The 14,560-nt window shown below is 32.5% G+C and overlaps 1 protein-coding gene across 4 annotated transcripts in view; it reads left to right on the plus strand.

Moving 5' to 3' along the window:
• Positions 1-14,560, plus strand: part of PTPRD (protein tyrosine phosphatase receptor type D) — a 1,654,013-nt gene that overhangs the window by 201,472 nt on the left and 1,437,981 nt on the right. For all 4 annotated transcript variants that reach the window (XM_056130610.1, XM_056130612.1, XM_056130611.1 and 1 more), the window contains exon 3: positions 5,976-6,014. The gene's annotated coding sequence lies outside the window, so the exon portion shown is untranslated. The remainder of the gene's footprint in view (positions 1-5,975; positions 6,015-14,560) is intronic.

A 14,560-nucleotide genomic window follows, 5' to 3' on the forward strand; every position in this document is an offset into this window, starting at 1 on the left:
AATAATGTAAATAAATGCATATTTATAATAATGGAATAATTAAAAACCTAGTGACTAAAAGTCTTAGTAAATAGGTACTGAAGAATCGTTCTCATTATATAAAGGCTTTCTCCTCCAAACATATACAACAGAAATTTGATGTAAGGCTGAAAGCTTCTTTTTATAATCAAGAGAAAAATGCTGAATATCAATATTTCTAATCATTGCTGATAGACCTAATGAGTGCAGTAATGTGATTTGCTAACATAGATGTGACTGCATATATAGGGACATTCATGTCTATGTATGCATATAGATGCATACATATATACATATAACCGTAGCACTGTCCTCCCATTGTTCATCGATTTGCTCGAGTGGGCATCAGTAACATTTCCATTGTGAGAATGGTTGTTACTGTTTTTGGCATATAGAATATATCAAATATGACATGGGGAGCTTGCCAGGCTGCCAGTCACCTTCTTAGCACAGTATGCAGTGCGTCAGTCTCATATATAAAACATGTATACATTTTTAAGTTTAAGTTTAAAATAAATGGCTACTTACATATGTGATTACAAATGTAAATTTAAAATACAGTAAAATTATTCTAAGCATTAGCAATGTTAGTAGTATGGCCAATATAAAATCAATTGCATTTTAATACAAAAATAATAAAAATAGATACATCATGATCACTGTCACCATCACTGTTCATCAATTTACTCGAACAGGCACCAATAATATCTCACAACAAATTATGAGACTTGTTGTTACTGTTTTTGGCATATCAAATATGTCACGAGTAGCTTGCCAGGCTTTGCAGTGTGGTGAGATACTCTCAGTAGCTTGCCAGGCTCTCCGAGAGGGGCGGAGGAATCGAACCCGGGTCAGCCATGTCAGCCACGTGCAAGGCAAATGCCTTACCAGCTGTGCTATCTCAAGCCCATATATAATGATATAGCATAAAAATGTCAAATAGGAATGCACATATTAAAAGGTATAAATCCTCTGCATGAAGGGTTCTAAATACTTGGGAAAATATTATAGGACAAGAACTTGAAAAGGTGATATATAATGGTGCAAAATGCTCAATTTGCTGCCATATAACCAAGGTATGTCAATAACCAGAAATATTCAATGTCAGGAAAATAAGAAATGATGACATACAAATGAAAATTACAATTAAATACCTCACATAAGTTAAAATGGATACAAATTTATTTTGTTTGTTTTGGGGCCACACCCAGTGGTGTTTCAGTGGACTCCCGGTTCTGTGCTTAGAATGGCTCCTGATTGGATTGGGGACCATAACAAAGCTGGAGATAGAAGCTTTGTTGACTCTATGCAAGACATATGCCCTATCCATTGTACTATTGCTCCAGTTCCTATATATATATATATATATATATATATATATATATATATTTTAATGGAAGGACAAATTATTGATAAGAATCTAGAGAAACTTGTAACCTCAAGTGTTTCTTGTTGGAATATGAAACGGTATACCTATTGTGGACAGCATGTTAGTTCCTCAAAGGATTAAGCTTGCAAATATCCTGTGTCAGAAATTCCATAATTTGGAATTCTCAGTTTATACATAAAAGGATTGAAAACATTTTTAGGTTAGAAATACTTGTATGTGAACACACTAGAATTATTCATTTCAGTAAAAAGTAAATGAAAATAGTCAAAATGTACATTGTTAAAGAATAGATAAGAAACATATAATCAGTAGAATATTATTCTGATAATATATATACATAGATATCCACATATGTGTGCATTATAGCAAGAATGGACCTGAAAACATATACCAATAAAAATAAAACATAAAACGTTGTCATGCTATATAAATTTTTGTATTAAGTGTCTAAAATAGACAAGTGTATAGATTAAAATTTGAATTCGGAAGGAAGAAGATTATAGACACATTGAGATTGACTGCTAGAAGAACAATAGTTTCCTTTTGAGGTTTTAGAAATATTCTTGAATTGATGATGACATACAAACTTCTATAATAATTTAGAACAAGCATTGCATTTTGCCCTCATGTAAGTGCATCTTTAAAAAATTGAACTTTCACATGACTTAGCATTTGCACTTATGGGAATCAAAAAGTTGAATCAGAAAACTCATTTTTGAAAAGTAATCTGCACTCTTATGTTTATTATAACACTACTCAACAGTAGCTAAAATTCAGAAACATCCAGGTATCCAACATAAGATGACTGGATAAAAAAGAAACTGATACACAGTATACACAGTGGAATACTACTTAGCTGTGAAAATAATGAAATCCTGTAATTTGCTACCAGGTTAATGGAGCCAGAGTGTATCATGTTGAGTGGTGTTCATCAGACGGAGAGGGACAGACACAAAATGATATCTTTCATATGTGTGATGTGAAGAAACAGAACAGGGGAATTTGCAAATGCCCAGAGGTAACAATCTGAGAACTTGTCTTTAATAGGAAGCTTTCTACAGGAGAGAGTAGGTGATGATCACTGTGACAATGGTGGAAGGTGAAGGGAGTGGTACTGGCATAGCTCATGTATGAAATTTTACTATAGTAGTTTGTAATCCAGGATGTACTTACCTCCTCTCAAAAAATACAAGGTAACTCTAAATGAGGAACAGATTGAAGGAACAGCTCTACCAAGTATCAAGGTGCATGTCCAAGTTACTTTATGTCAGGTAGCATTTTAGAGAAAAGTAGTTGAATGAAGCATGGTGAAAAATTTTTAGAAATTAACATAGTTAAATTTTTAGTCAAATTTACAGGAAAAAATAACTGTTAATTTTAAACAATTTGAAGTGTGTAAAAGACAAGCCATGGAGTAATGAAAAAACTAAGACTTAGAATAAAATAGAACACTCTACAAAAAGATGATCTAGAGAAAATGGCAGGGAATTGGTAGTGTCTCCAGAAAGGACAGAAAATTACATTGTATTCATGTAGGTATGCAGCACTAAATGTTCTATATGTATATAACATTGTTATGTGTTATATATAAATACATAGTAACTGAGTGTTACTATGTATAATTGAATGTTTTATATATAATATAAATGGTGTGTATCTTGTACATATGTATACATTTACTTGAGTATCTTCAAAAGACACTTCAATTTTGCTGCATTTTTTTCTTTTGCTTTTTTTGCTCACACCTGGTGATGCTTAGGGGTTCCTCTTGGCTCTGCATTCAGGAGTAACTCCTGGTGGTGCTCGGGGGACTATATGGGAAGTTGAGGATCAAATCTGACTTGGCCGTGTGCAAGACTAACTCCCTACCCACTGTACTATCACTCTGGCCCTTTTTTCTGCACTTTTTGGGGGTTGCCTTCCCCTTGTTGTGTATATAAATATGAAGCCATTACACTAAAACTTATTACTAGTAAAGAAAATATAAAGTGTCCTGATATTCCTCTATATAGTATACCAATGAGAAAAAAAATTACGGTATTTAACAGTGACAGCACACAGTATTTGGCAGAATCAGCTGAAATAAAACATATGCACCTTTTCTGACCTGATAAATTACTCTTAGAAACTATCTGACAGAGGGGCTGGAGCGATAGCACAGCGGGTAGGGCATTTGCCTTGCACGTGGCCGACCCAGGTTCAATTTCCAGCATCCCATATGTTCCATTGAGCACCGCCAGGAGTAATTTCTGAGTGCAAAGTCAGGATTAACCCCTGAGTATCGCCAAGTATGACCAAAAATGCAAAAAAAAAACCTCAAAAAACAAGCCCAACTATCTGACAGCAGTATATGTATGTACATAAGAGAATGTTCATAGAAAAATTATTCATATAAGCAGAAAGAGGTAGAAATACCTTTCAGTGATAGTTTGCATATAAAAATTGTGACATAGTCAATGAAACATTATAAATAATAAAAATTAATTGTTAAAAGCAACAATTTAGATGTATCACTGACATGGTATTTAAGAGAAGACTAGACAAAGGAAACTATACTATATATTCTTCCAATTATATAAACTTTAAAACTTAGATGAAATAACAATAAACAATTAAAAAAATATAGAAACAAACATAGTAGTTAGTTGAGACTGCAGCACGTGAAGTTGATATTACATGATATGCTCAAAGGCCTCTCCCTCTTTGATAAATATGTGACATTGATGTTATATTTCCAAAATTTTTCATATCAATAGCAATATGTGTAGCCTCAGTTATATTGTATTTTTATTGTAACCTTTGCATTAGCATAACCAAGAAGTTCAAATAGCATTTGCAAATATATAGTCAATTCTTGAATAATGTAGGGTTAAACAGCCACTATTTTACCTATACATGCTAATTTTTAATAAAAGTACTGGAAAACACATAGGGATTTGTGACAACTTAGTAAAGCTTTCAGATGAACTGTGCATCTTAGAAATATGAAAAATTAAGCATGTTTATAGATGCAGATAGGGGGTTCCTGTTTGTATGCATTCTGACCCAGAAAACAGAGAACTTCATTTTATAGTCCTGTTTTACTTCATCTGAAAGGTGATCACATGAGCTTTCGATTTATGATTATTTATTGAGTCATTCTCCTTTATAATTTTGCAGACTGTTTGTGTGGTTTATAAGTCTCATCAAAGAAATAAAGTAGGAAAAGCAAAGAAAGTATAGCAGACATTCCCTATGAATCTCCAGAACAGAAACAAAGATCCGGAACAGAAACTTTTAGGTTACCTATGAGCTCTCTACCTTTGAAGCCAGACCAGGGAATTAAAAAAACTTTCTCGTAATACAACAGAATCCATCACTTGCTCTTCACCAGCAATCTGTGTGTCTTCTTAAATGATTCTAGGCCCTTGAGAAGAGATTTTAATAGATTCATTCCGGGTGATTTGTTACCAATTAGTGGTCCTGCATTGTGGAGATTATTCTAGCAAGAGAACCTAATTAAAATGTTCTGATAATAAGATGCAGATATACTTATATAAGCCATACACTCTAAACAGTGTTGACTGCTTCTCATCGCTTGTTTTGTGCTTTTCATTCTCTTTCAAAGAATGATACATGTTTTAATGCTCATATAATATGTAATTTCAAATTTGATTCCCAAGGCATGAGAAAAAAATGATTGTCCAATGTTTAAAAAAATAACCTCCTTTATTTTATAGTAATAATGGTTAGAAGTTCAATATTTCTGCTCAAACAGAGAGACAGGCTGCATATTGACAGAAGGACTCATAATGTTTGCCTTTGACTGCACACACGACAACATTTATAAAACCTTTGCATCCCACGGCAGATGCTAGTTCTCCTCTTGGGGATTTGGGCTGTTCAGATACTGCCTTTCATTTAAACTTCAAACACTTCTAAAATATAGAGGCCAATTTTTAATATAATTTGGAAATTAAAACTCCTTTACTTTTGTTATTATATTATCTGCCTTGGAATTACTTTTCAAAAATGAATCAGAGTCCAAACTAATTGCTGTGTGATCACCAGTAAAGGCAGGGAAATGGAATTTTTTTTTTTTTAGAAATTAAGCTTTGGTCTTTCTTTCTTACAAGAAAATTAAATGCATCAAGTAAATATTAGACATTTTGAACCCATTTAGTAATAGTATCCTTTCTTAAGAAGTTAAAAAAATATGGTCACTAGAATAATTGTAGACATTTTTTAGAGATTAGACTGTGTTTTTTTGTTTTAATTTTATAACATCAAATTAAATAGAACAGTATCAGGAAAAACATTTTTGCCTGGAAAATTATTTTCTTGTATCTTTCCATAAGTCAGCTTATATTACTATTAGTAATAAAATTGCTATATTAGTAATGAAATATTGCTAGTAGTAATATGTTACTATTACAGTAATGGTGATATTACTATGACTACTACTATTGGTAATAATAATAATATTACTATATTACTACTTTCTACAATTATAAAGTTTTATATATGTTTTAAGCATATCACTGAACATGGAACATAGTATAATATTTTCTTTCATCTTTTAATTTAGGCTTGAATTCCTGGATCATTCAGTGACTGCAAAGAACTGGTAAGACAGTTTTTTATAGTACTGTAAATTTTTTTCATTTCCTTTGTCACTGTTCTTTGAAGGATGTTTTTCTTCCTATATCATACATAATCCTTATTGTTAATTCTTCCTCATTTTATCCCTTGAGGTTGGATACTATAGAATCAAGAAGAGACAAACTATATAATACCCCATATGGGATAATCTAATGATCAGTAAAATGTTCCCAAAATGGTAGCATTTTTTTCTTTAAGAAAAAAAAAACTTCTATAATAGTCAAAAAGGAAAGGGGATTATGCAGGTGAAATGTGTAAAGTATCATTTTGAAAAAAAATTAAGCATACCAACTACAACTGCCAGTCAAAATTGAAAATATCAGAGTATCACAACTTAGATTCAAAATATATTTTAATTGCTACAGTTCTGGTAGCATAGTTTGCATATTAAACTCTAAATACATTTTGGTACTATTCTTTTTTACATAACATGGAAATTTAAAATTCTTACAATATTTGATATTGTAAGGGATAGGGTGATAGCATAGCAGGTAAGACATTTTTTGCCTTGCATGCGGCTGACCTGGTGTTTGATTCCTCTACCCTCTTGGAGAGCCTGGCAAGCTACCGAGAGTATCCCACCCATACGGCAAAGCTGGCAAGCTCCCTGTGGTGTATTCAATATGCCAAAAAGAGTAACAACAAGTCTCACAATGGAGACATTACTGGTGCCCACTCGAACAAATTGATGAACAACAGGAGGACAGTGCTACAGACAGTGCTACAATATTTGGTACTTCGTTTATAGGAAGTGAAATTTGTCTGATTAAAAATTACTGCCGGGATATTATCCATGGTGGTGGAAAATGGGCACTGGTGGAGGGATGGGTATCTGATCATTGTATAATTGAAACCAAAGCACAAAAAAATTGTAAATCTACAACTTTAAAAAAAATAAAATAAAATAAAGGGAAAAAAAAAAGAATTTAGATACCCAAAAAAAAAATTACTGCCTGAGGCACATTTTTAATTAAATCATGTATTTCATAAACTAGTATTCTATTCATCTTAGTATCGACTAAGTTATCAATTTTCCCAGGTGATATTGAAATATTCATCACATACAGGTCCACGTATATGGTTCTTGCATTTATATATTGTATTCTTATAACATTTTATCTCACGTTTTATATTATACAATTTTCTAAAGAATGTCCCACCTCAGAGTCTTATTATGGCATAATATGCTACTCCTAAATATCTCTGATTTCCACTATCACACTTTTTTTACCCCTTTCTGTGTTAAAATGTCATTATACTCCGTTAGGATGGGGGGTGATGATGGTGCTGTTTCCCTCTTCATGTTTCTCAGCACTCCTCAAGGTTTCTCAATCGAAAACTTCTGATCATGTTTTGACTTGTACTTCTGGCCATCTCAGTCTGTCTATTCTTCCCACCAAACTATAACACTATTGGTAGCAAACTGTCCCGCATATCAAATGTCACTGAATATTTGATGCTTACAGAATTATAGCACAGAAAAGGAAAACATGAATTTGTGCATGAGGTTTTACTGCTCCCAATGTCCTTAAAGACATTTCTAAAGAGATTGGTGCCATCAATCCTTCTCAGTCCCATCCCTTCACACCACCTTTTGTTGGACTCTGCATGTCTCCCAGCAGAGACTACTTCACCATATCCTATATTACATACCAGCGAGCAAAGAATGCATTAGTGTAAACTGTCAACATTTTTCCTAATCCACGAAATAGATTTTTCTTTGTTGTACAGAAGATCCTACTTTTTATTGTGTAGACCTTTATTAGCTATTAAGTAGGATTTTGGATAGGGTGAAAGAGAGTTCTTTCGAGGAAACTGCTTAAAGCAGGAAATCCAGTGTTTAATATTTAGTCATAAATGGAAGCCTTGAATACTTGAAATGTGTACTGAATAACTTTTAAAATTTCTATTCAGATTCTGTCACTATTCTTTAGATAAGAATGAGCATTAGCTTCCCACTCCCTACCTCTTTGTGCAAGTGAAAAGCTTTCTTTAAGGATTGTTCTGCGGAGAAAGAACAGACTTGGTGGGTTCTTATAGAAAGCAGACATTTCATCTCCCCATTTCCATCAAAACACATTCTAAAAGTCCTAGATTATTTTCTATACCAAACTTGTACTTTACTGTATCTGTTTGATCAGAACCTTCTTCCTGTGGGGAGCCATTTTCTGAATTCCACCTTCTTGCGTCATTTAAACCGTCAGCGTGCTGTTCTGATCATCACAATGTTCTTCTGGGATTTATCCACTCTCATTTCTGTCTCTTTTATAACATAGTAAGGTGAAGGACTTTTTAAAAAAATCTTAGTAATTTACTTTAATTGGGGTAAGATGATCATAATAGCATTCATTTTTAATGTCTTTGGTTATAAAGTTTCTGCACCCCCACCATCACCACAAAATACCAAAGACCTTTCACTATGGTCCTTAAGTCCTTTCTAGTCCTAGTGTACCACTTCCTTCTGCCTGGTCCTTTCCACTGGATAATTTAAATCCTTTGAAAATAACACATTTTTATGTCTGTATCTTCTACCATGTTACCTATTCATTTCCCACTTACACCAGATACAGTAGTGCAGCAACTTCCAGGATTCCTCAAATTTCTAAACAATCTTTCTTCAGTTCACAATGAATTACAGAGCTCGTTGTATTGGTTTGTTCTCTCTCACTTTTTTCATCTTTGCTAATTCTCTATCTGTTCTCTCTACCTAAACGCCCATTGTTTGTCCTTCCCTCAAGGTCAAATTCAAAGACATTTCTCATGGAAATTGTAGTTTTGTTATTGTATTTTGGTACCAAATTCCATTAAGCTTGAAATTTCAGGATCATAAAGTTTTACACTTTACCTTATACTTTAATATGTTCTAAGAATTCTGTGTGCATATTTCCTATTCTAGTTCTGAAAGTTTAACGGAGGTAACTAATATGCATTCTATTAGTTCTTGAGAAACACTCTGTTATCTAATAAATAAATAGGACCTTAGCTATATATTTAAAATTCAATTGTAAACTGTATAATTGTTTGCCACCATCCAATTATTTTTCAAAGGAAACATTGACATAAACATGGATGATAATTCACAGCAATTACCAAAAATGTGCTCTGAATCATACTATATACTCTTAAAACTGTATTTGGGGAGTATAACTTGGTAAAACACAAAGTTCAGACCATTATTATTATTGTTGTTAAAATAGAAGTGGGCAAAATAGAAGTGATAGCATGAGGATTATTACAAAGTAAATAAATTAAAATATACTATATGCAATTACTATAGAACTCTTAAGGTAAAAAAAACAGTATTTTATTTAAAACTAAATGCTAGAACTTAAACAACTCAATATAAATTTCTAACATTGTTTACACTGAAGTTTAAATTATATACACTATGTTGTAAAGTTGGAAGGAATTTATATTTTAATATTTACTATATATCAGGTACTATGCTAGATGTTTTGTTCTATATATCCTCATATCAAGTTTCTGGTCAAATTTTGAGGCATCTGTTTATTCTAAACAATATTAGATGTGAGAAAACTAGTGGGCCCACCCCGAGCTGAATTAGTTTAACTACAGTTTTACTAATTGATGATGTGATTTTAATCTACTCCTTGGACTTCAAAGACTACACTGAGATGCTTTCTTATAGAAACTTACCCAGAGAACTTTTAATAAAGCCCAATTGTATGTAATACCAAGTAATAGCCTTGTTTTATGATCCTTAGGAAGATTTCTAGATAAGCTATCTACGTGATTAAAATGAGATAATATTCACTTCTACACTTACTTTAGAGGATGAAATGTTTGCTTAACTTACTTTAAGTCCATGGAGAAAATTTACCAGAACTTTTGTCCAATTTTTTTTGTTTCTATTATTCATATCATATTTATTTCTCTATATTTCATGTAATTTTGTACAGATGTCAAAATATTCTTATATTGAAAGTATTACTTCTCAAAAATTTAACATTTGTTTTTAAAATATATGGTTTCTAAGATTTTTAAGTTGTATGTAAGAACTGTACATGGGTATGTGTGTGTGTTTGTGCTGTATGTATATGGGTATAACTTATTTGTGCATTTTAAATACAATACACTATCAAAATACTGCTGTAAATAGATCATCCATGTGTAAATAATTATAAAATAATTATTTACAGGAAACAAGAAAACAATCACAGTTATTTATTCATTCAATGCCTCAGTTTATTGAAAACTACTTTGTGCAAATAATCTTAGAGAGATTGCATAATATAACATTGACTTCATATATAACATTTTATGTGCTCTGCATAATTGTAGTGACCTTTTATTTAAAATTGATAGTGACTAAAATTCAGAGCACTTATTTTAGACCTTGGTGTTTCTGTTTTCCTTTCTTGATAGCAGAGTTTTGAAAATCATATGGATAGTGTAAGAGACATTATTAATGATCGCCAATATTTGATTTACCTTTAAGTTTTGAACATATGGTATATTGTATTGTCCATCCATTTTATAGTCATATAAATTCATGTGATTACTTCTCGCCAAGAAGCAGAGGAGCTGAAATGATTCTGCTATTTTTCTAGTCTTTCTTAGACCAGCTAGGAAGCATCAGTTTTCAGATTATTGCACCATTTGATTGAAGCATCCTTGATCCTGTATATATACTAGATGTTAGGCAGCTACTGTGGGAAGTATCTTAGTTCCATAGTCAGTTTGTAGGACCAGAATATGAATTCATTTGTCTTAATCCACTGAGTTGATTGTATAGTGACACTTAGCTTTGCTATAGAATAGTTGGATAGAGTAGCTAAAATCTTTCAAATTGCTCTTGAGAAAATAAGTATCGCATTGTTGGGGAATTCTGAAAATGGGATCATGTTTTCAAAAGCATATTTTGACAGTCTTATCTGTGACTTTAAATAGATATCTCCTGACATACACCAAATAGTCTGGGGTACCACTTGATTGGCATAATAGACCACCAAATGAAGTGTCTTGAGAAAATACGTACATTTTTTGCCCTTGGCTCACACTCCAGAGCTTAACGAATACCCCTGATAGCTCTTGACAGTGATTGGAGTACCATGCAATGTCAGAGATCAAACCTAGTTCTACAGCATACAAAATATGGGCTTTATTTTTTAAGTCATTTCCATGGCTCCAGCAAAAGATATTTTATGAAAATTAGCCATAATTCCCATAAAAGTCATATGAAGGTAAAGGTAAAGGTAAAGGTAAAGGCCCTCCCGTTGATTGTCGATTTGCTTGAGCGGGCCCAGTAACATCTCCATTGGAGACTTTGTTGTTACTGTGTCTGGCATATCGAATACTCTCGGTAGCAAAATAGTAAAAATAGAAAAACATTATATCCGAATTTAAAATGGTACATTTACTTTCTATTTGACAATAAAACAACAATATTATAAGGGAAAAACATTTAATTCTTCATTCTTAACTAGAAATATTTAATAATGCATATGAAAAACATGCAGTGCTCATTATTTATTCCCTAAATTGAAAAACGTTCCTCTGTATTGGATCATTTTATTTTCTTGAGCTGTCTAGTATAATCTACTTTAAATTATTAATTTTTAAATTGAGGTAATAAGGTATACAATGATATTAATATTTATGCTTTTGGCATACAGTGTTACTGAACCATACCCACCACTAGAATGCCAATGTCTTTCCTCGGTACTATCCATAGGTTCCTTCTTGTCTGCAATTTATCCCCACCTTGGTAAATGTAGTTGTTGACAAGACTGTAAATGTTTACTTTTATTAGTGATTATTCACTTTTCCTTTTTATATTTCCCATATGTGTGAGATCACATGTTATTTGTATACCTTTCAAACTTCCTTTATCTTTTCTTATACCTGACTTTTTCAGATGATGTAAAACTATCCTATCATTCGGGTGATTTTTTTTTTTTGCCTTTTTATAGTGGAAGTTTCTCTATGATATCTCATCTTAACTTTTTAAAACATGTATTAATTTAAATGCCACCAACATGCCAAACAGTATAATTTCTACAACAACTAATTAATTAAACATAACCTCTTCACACATGGAACTAGAGATCAAAAATAATTGCATGCAATTACCAAAAACTGAAAGGATTTAAATATATGACTAAAGAAGGGGGCACAACAAATTATGCTTCATGAAAGATTTCATGCCAATCATCGGTATCCTCAAAAATAATTGTGGAATGTTAAAATTTACCTCTATGATGTTTATTCCACTTTTAAGTATCAGAGTCAATGCATAGGAATTCAATTAGATTTCAGTATTACATCTCTTTAACATCTTCCTCTCACCTAATTTCCCATCCTTTCAAAGTCAATGCATTCTACTATGGAGAAGCTGATAGTTTGTATGGCCATTTCTTTAGAAATGGACAAAAATAATATCATTTTGTCCCTCAGGATGGTATAGGATTCACATTGTTAACAGCTCTATGTTGAATATCACTAATGTCAAATATTGGAATAAATAGAATACTCTTTAAGTTAAGTTTAGATCATATTTTTATGTATTAATGGGTTTCATATGAGATATAATACTGATAAATATTGTTAACTGAATTAGATATTCAAAAATCTACGGATATTTTGTCTATTATTGAAGTAGTTCTTTGTGGTTAATTAAGCATAACATCCCCTGCTTGATTTCTTGCCTGCTGTCCTAAATCAGGCAGTACTTCTCCAGGTGTTCACCAAATAAAATAACACCCTAATATTTTATTTTATAATTCTGAAAACACCCTGTTTTAAATTCAGCATTACTTTATCACTGCACTGGATTCATGATCCACCTATTATATTTTCTGAATTACAATGAAACTGTGAGTTGTAACTAAACCTTATCAACTCTTCATTTACTTTCTTTGCTTTCTAAAAAATATATTAGAAAACTATTTCCATTTATCCCAGCCTCAAAAATAAAAACCCATTCCTGTAATACAGAAAGTTATGAATACCTTGAAAATCACCACAAACATACTAAAGAGTACATAAGGTTATTGCCAAGACTCACTTGCATTTTTCAGTCAATGAAGAGTAGTTTAACTTTTTCTCTGAGTGAAAGATATTTAATGAAAGTTTTCTTTTACAATTTCAAAAAAAGAAAAACAATTAAGACCTCAAAACTAATGACAATGATTGAGATTAAATAAAAACATATTTGCAATATATTTAATTTGGGAATAATTTGGATATAGTCTTGTAACTGATCTAAGATACTATTTTTATTTAAAACCATCATTCTCTCAAATACTTTTAAAATAAATTATTTTTCTGTTCTTTATTGGCAAATAAAAGGTTTCTATCTATATCTAGCTCTTTCTGATTAGACTTAGTTCTAAATGCTTATATTTTGTTTACTTTTATAAGTATTCTTTTACCTAATAATATAGATCTATTAATAAGGCATTAAAAAGAATCAGAGAATAATTGCTAATCCTCAGGCATGCGTTATATACATATGGATTTACATTTTGACCGGTATATATAGATATAATATAAATATACATGCAATGCATTATATTGGCCATATTAAAATTGCCTGATTTTTAGATATTTTCTGATATATTCTGCTACAAAGGAAATTATTATGAGTCATAACATGTAAACCATACTTTTATTTTGATTATTTTTTGATTAGTCAAATATTTTATTATGTATCCATTTTTGTACCCTCCCTTTTATTTTTTTGCTTGTCTTGGGTCATACCTGGCGATGCGCAGGGGTTACTCCTGGCTCTGCACTCAGGAATTACTCCTGGCAATGCTCGGGGACCATATGGGTGCTGAGAATCGAACCCAGGTCGGCCACATGCAAGGCAAACACCTTATAAGCTGTGCTATAGCTCCAGCCCCTGTATCCCTTTTTTAATGTAGAGAAAAAACACAACTGTTGATACAATTCTAGAATACAATTGATTAGATAACAAAGCTCCTATAAAAATCAGTAGCACTGTAGCACGTCCTCCTGTTATTCATCGATTTGCTTGAGTGGGCACTAGTAATATCTCCATTGTGAGGCTTGTTGTTACTGTTTTTGGCACATTGCATACACCATGGGGAGCTTGACAGGCTCTGCTGTGTGGGCAGGATACTCCCAGTAGCTTGCTGGGCTCTTTGAGAGGAATGGAGGAATCAAACCCCAGTCGGCCGTGTGCAAGGCAAATGCCCTACCGGCTGTGTTATCGCTCCAGCCCATAGCACAGCAGGTAGGGTGTTTGCCTTACAAGTGGCCAACATGGCCGACCCGAGTTCGATTCCTCCGCCCCTCTCGGAGAGCCCGGCAAGCTACCGAGAGTATTCGATATGCCAGACACAGTAACAACAAAGTCTCCAATGGAGACGTTACTAAAAATCAATTTATGTGAAATTTGTTACATCTGATCATAGGGTTGTTAAATGCTAAGAATTTATTAAGTTGTTTGTTGCTGATTAAACCATCTGTGCCTTTGGTTTCTAACTTTGTTGAGTTCAGTCAGTTTCTATTTTATTTTTCCAT

The sequence above is a fragment of the Sorex fumeus genome, unplaced genomic scaffold, assembly GCF_029834395.1.
Source record: "Sorex fumeus unplaced genomic scaffold, SorFum_2.1 ptg000079l, whole genome shotgun sequence".
Classification (NCBI taxonomy): domain Eukaryota; kingdom Metazoa; phylum Chordata; class Mammalia; order Eulipotyphla; family Soricidae; genus Sorex; species Sorex fumeus.